At 43.6% G+C, this 5,828-nt stretch overlaps 1 non-coding gene across 1 annotated transcript; it reads left to right on the top strand.

Moving 5' to 3' along the window:
* The first annotated feature begins 5,461 nt into the window (after positions 1-5,461).
* Trnat-ugu lies at positions 5,462-5,535 on the top strand. Its single transcript has one exon. It is a non-coding gene; the product is annotated as a tRNA-Thr (tRNA).
* Positions 5,536-5,828: the final 293 nt, after the last annotated feature.

Genomic DNA, 5,828 nt, shown 5'->3' on the forward strand with positions numbered 1-5,828 from the left:
CCTAGATGGGTCTCCCGAGAATATGCGTGGTGCCTTTGACCAAAGTGTAAGCGTAACTGCTCTGTGGCTGGTTTGCATTGTTGTTTGCTATTGTAGTGATGGGCAGCTGGATGTGAACAGCGCGTAGCGTTGTGTAGTTGGAGGTGAGCCGCCAGCAGTGGTGGATGTGGGGAGAGAGATGGCGGAGATTTGAGAGCGGATGACCTGGACGTGTGTCCATCAGAGACAGTAAATTTGTAAGACTGGATGTCATGAGCTGCTAAATATATTATGACTTTTGAACACTATTAAGGTAAATACATTGCTTGTTCTCTATCAAAATCTTTCGTTTGCTAACTATGCCTATCAGTAGTTAGTGCCTTCAGTAGTTTGAATCTTTTATTTAGCTGGCAGTAGTGGCGCTCGCTGTATTGCAGTAGTTCGAGTAACGAAGACTTTTGTGATGTAAGTGATTTGTGAAAGGTATAGGTTAATGTTAGTAAGGGCCATTCTTTTGTAGGGATTATTGAAAGTCAGACTGCGTTGCGCTAAAAATATTGTGTGTCGGTTTAAGCACACTCATTTATAAATTTTTCTAAGGGGACGTTTCAATTTACACTGCAGCTCACACTTAAGTGTTTGACAGAGGTTTCATAGAGCCACTTTCCAATAGTTTCTCTACCATTTCACTTCCAAATAGAATATGGGAAAAAACTCATATCTAAATTTTTCGATTTCAGTTCCGATTTCTCCTGTATTTCATGGATGTAATTACTCCCTATGTAGATGGAAGTAAAAGAAACGCGATAATACAATACCAACCGCACTTCTCTGAAATTTTTCGGTGTCCTACGTTAACACTATCTGGTAAGAATACCATATCGTGCAGAAACACTACAGAGCAGGAGAGAAAGCATAGTGCAAGCAGTCTGTGTAATAGATTTGTTGCGCCTTGTAAACGTTCTGCCAGTAGCTTAAGTTCGCCTCCCCGACAACATTTTCTGTGGGGTGGCTCCAATTTAAGTTGTTTGTAACTGTAATAACTAACCAGCATATATAGTTGATTTGATCACCATTAAAATTTTGTAATTGTCAGCGTCAATGAAATTCTCCAACAGCCGTGTAACTGAGATGTTACACGGCTGTTGGCAAATTTCATTGACATTGACAATTACTTAACCAGCTGATGTCCCCTGTCCACGATGGATCAACAGAGATTAAACTTAAGTGATTTATAGTGTGACTGAATTCTGACGGAACATTTTTAGCACTGATGTGGTGGACGTGATACACTTTTATCGTTCAGCGTCATCTTCCATTGTTCACACAGTCTCAGCACATGTAAATAATGATCTAAGTCTTCTGATGACTTTACTAGTCGGTAAACGACAACATTACCTGCAAGTAGTCCATTAGGGTATTCACGAGGCGTCTCTTCACTGTGTTTTCTGTCGCTATGAAGGCAGATTCGAAACACTGCTAGTTAATTGAAGAAGCTGATAGTGGAGTCGAAATAGGACAACTTTGGAGTAGGAACTTGTGGTCTGGGAAGTAAATCTGAGCCAGTGGAAGCTTTGAAATATCAGGAATAACAGGGACAATCAGTGACACTAACCCAAAGCTCAGCAAAGTTAATCTGTTGTACGTCGTACCACTGAATGCAACTAGATGGAGCATTTGTCCACTTTTCTTTGCAAGAAGTATGTGACAGTGTATCCCAGTTCCGTTAGGACTGTGGCAGTGAAAGTCATGGATTATGTTCAAAAAACCATCTCCCACTGAATCAAAGCACAGCTGAAATCTTGTTAAAAGTGTTTGGAAGCAGTCAATTTCGTTCTTTTTAGAGTTGCGTTTAGTACTGCAGCTCGATTTTCTTGGATGTCTTTAATTGCGTCATAACGGTGTCCTTTCACCGCCTACTTCAGTCCAAGTAACAACCAGAATATATACTACGATGGTATCTGTTCTTTCGGACCATCGGCAGCTCGTTAGAATGAAATTACAATGAAATGAACACCCTTCGCTGCTTACAGGCATCGACATACGTCAACAGGGACAGATGAAAATGTGTGCCCCGACCTGGACCCAAATCCGGGATCTCCTGCTTACATGGCAGACGCTCTATCCATCTGAGCCACCGAGGACACAGAGGATAGCGCTACTGCAGGGATTTATCTCTGGCACGCCTCCCGCGAAACCCACATTCTCAACGTATTGTCCCGCACTACATTCGAAGTGCCCCCGCCCATTATACTCTTTACTCGCGGCGCGTTGCCGAATGCCGTAAGAGTTCGGGCACTGTTTGTGCAATCCCACAGAACAAGAAGATGGTAAAGTGGCCGGTGAGCCTTAAATATATATACAGGACGTCCCAGCTATCTTGTCCACCCAAAATATCTCTGGAACAATAACAGCTATTGGAAAACGACTCACCGGTATCAATGTAGGGCTGGGGCCCATGAGTGTACATATTTGGAAACATTCTAAAACGAAAGCATATGTGTTTTTTAACAAAAACTTATGTTTTTTTAAATGGACCTCCTATATTTTTTCTTCAGCAACCCATAGCATGAGAAAGCACATACACAATGGCGTCGATTGCATCGCAATATTCCCATTACAGCCCGAGATATTAAGACGCGAAGTTGACGCTTGAAACACCCGACATGCGCTGCTAGCGCACGTCCTGAGGCTCAGCCGTGAACCCCATGCTGCCCGTAATCGCGATGTGATTGACATGCGTAATCACACTTCCATACTTATCAAGAGGTCCGAAACGAATAATATGGTCTGCTGCCATCCTGCATTAACGTCGTACATTCCAGCAGGTATTGATCCCATAGGCTAGGGGTGATGCGGTTCTGTAACATACCTGTGTACCGCAACGTTAGTCACAAAGTTAACTTCGCTTATCGTTAATCCGTTACTAAAAAGGTAATGCCGTTCATCGTTAAAACTTTACTTTACTGTAGATCTAGCGCAAGTGACAGTTAATCATTCACTCGTAATAGTAAAATTCATGTTGATGGTTATAGTGAAACGAGCAAGTGGACTAAAAGTTTTGCCGTTGTTTAGGTAAAAATGTTTTGATTTGGGAAGTTCAGGTAGGACATAGAAGATGAATGTAAACATGTTTAACCAATTAGTTTTATTATCACATAATTATCAATGTTATGTTTATCTAATGCGTTAAATGACAAATTGTTGCAAACAAATGTTTTTTAACATCACTGGGTAAAATGGCCCTTTGTAGAAACTTCCACTGTGATACCAGCACTACATACTAAACATAGCGTTCACATCTCATGCTGAAAGTGATGCCCATTGGCTTGCATACATAGGGTCACTCTGCGGATGAAGGATGCCCTACTTCGTGCTACTGTTTCCTCTTTGATGGCTGTACAAGCATCAATAATGCGTTGCTTCATGTCGTCTGGTGTTGTTGGTTCATGTTGGTAAACAGCATCCTTCACTGTTCCCCAAAGAAAATAATCCAGCGGTGTAAGGTCCGGAGATCGGGCAGGCCACCTAACTGGGCCACCTCGTCCAATCCACCTACCAGGGAACTTACGGTTCAGAAGTCGTCGTGCTCGTAAGGCGTTATGTGCAGGGCATCCGTCATGCTGATACCACATGACCATTCTCCGGTTCAGAGGTACGGTGTCCAAGGGAACAGGAAGATTGTGTCGTATAAATCTGGAGTATTGTCTGCCATTTTGGATGCCATTTATAAAGGAAGATCCGATAATGGTAACTCCAATAATCCCACACCAAACATTAACTTTCCACGGACGTTGATGCTCTACCTGACGGAGCCATTTTATATTGTCTGCGGACCAATAATGCATATTTCTCATATTGACAATTCCTTTGTTGGAGAATGATGCCTCGTCGGTAAAGAGAACATCTGCAAAAAAATTTGGATTAGTCAGAAGTTTTTGCTGAGCCCACCGACAAAATGTTACCCTATTGCGGAAGTCATTTCCATTAAGATCCTGGTGTAAATGAACATGGTAAGGATGAAATTTATGACGTTTAGGAATACACTGTGAACTTGATTTCGACACACCAACTTCACGTTCAATTTGACGTGTGCTGGTTTGATGATTCACAACTATGGTAGCGAGCACAGCAAGTTCAGCACGTTCATCTGTGGGTGTTCTAGGACGATGTCGAGGTCTTGAATTTAAGCTTCCTGTTTCACGTAGACGAGATGTGAAATGACCAAACATCCGGCGCGAAGGCGATGGCTTGTCAGGGAATCGTCTTCTGTACAGTCGTTCTGCCTGAACAGCATTTCGTCCACCTACAACAGGGTACAGGACAGGTATGTAGAGTAGGGTAGAAGATAGATATATTAACTTAATAATCATAATGTTCGCTAACAGTACTATAAACGTACATTCTCCATAGATCAGCAGCATTTCTACCATATCTTCATGTGTGTACATTATACTGTACAGCATAAGTTCCACAACACAACGTTTATTCACAATGTGTACTACCTCCGTGCCGTCACTAGATTACTCTGATGCACGACTACACTGGCAAGCGGTGTACTGCACGCCAAAACAACAACAAATGGGATGCTCGGAGGGTGGTGGAGCACAGGATTTTGCATGGGTCGCAAATCATAAACAAGGCGAAGTGGTAACTGTGGCAGTAGTGGGAACTACGTTGGACACTTGACTAGGCACAGCCAGACCCTGCGCGACAGGCACAATGGGTCATATAACGCAATAGATAAACCTTATTTTGGGTGTGCAGGATAAATAAGACAACCTGATGGGTGTACACCGATCGGTACTGGTTCATATTGTATACGTAGATACGTAAAACGTGCAAGAGGGAAACCATTATGTGCTTATGAGAGTTGATGGCAGCAGACCGTATTATTCGTTTCGGACCTCTTGATAAGTATGAAGGTGTGATTACACATGTCAATCACATCGCGATTACGGGCAGCATGGGGTTCACGCCTGAGCCTCAGGACGTGCGCTAGCAGCGCATGTCGGGTGTTTCAAGCGTCAACTTCGCGTCTCAATATCTCGGGATGTAATGGGAAGATTGCGATGCAATCAACGCCATTGTGTATGTGCTTTGTCATGCTATGGATTGCTGAAGAAAAAATATAGGAGGTCCATTTAAAAAAACATAAGTTTGTGTTGAAAAACACATATGCTTTCGTTTTAGAATGTTTCCAAATATGTACATTCATGGACCCCAGCCCTACATTGATACCGGTGAAAGTCGTTTTCCAATAGCTGTTATTGTTCCAGAGATATTTTGGGTGGACAAGACAGCTGGGACACCCTGTATACTAAGATGGTATCTGTTCTTTCTTCTCTGCGGCAACGCACCGCGAGTAATGAGTATAATGGGAGGGGACACTACGAATGTAGTGCGGGACAACACGTTGAGAATGTGAGTTTCGCGGGAGGCGTGCCAGAGATAAATCCCTGCAATCGCGCTATCCTCTGCGTCCTCGGTGGCTCAGATGGATAGAGCGTCTGCCATGTAAGTAGGAGATCCCGGGTTCGAGTCCCGGTCGGGGCACACACTTTCATCTGTCCCCGTTGACGTATGTCAACGCCTGTAAGCAGCTAAGGGTGTTCATTTCATTGTAACAACTAGAAGTCGGCTGGGGCAAATACGACTAATACGATGGGTGACCCAGGACTGTGATCTATTTGCCGGACAAAAACTCGTGCACACTCTTCGCTTTGTGCGCCGAGGCGTCGCCATGGAGGAGCAACTAGGAAGCAGCCCCTCGCCATTCAGGTCAAATTCTACGAATTTTTGCCCACAAACCCCGGAGGACTCAAAAAACCTGTTGTTGCCTCACTGTT

This window comes from Schistocerca piceifrons, chromosome 8, assembly GCF_021461385.2.
Source record: "Schistocerca piceifrons isolate TAMUIC-IGC-003096 chromosome 8, iqSchPice1.1, whole genome shotgun sequence".
NCBI lineage: Eukaryota > Metazoa > Arthropoda > Insecta > Orthoptera > Acrididae > Schistocerca > Schistocerca piceifrons.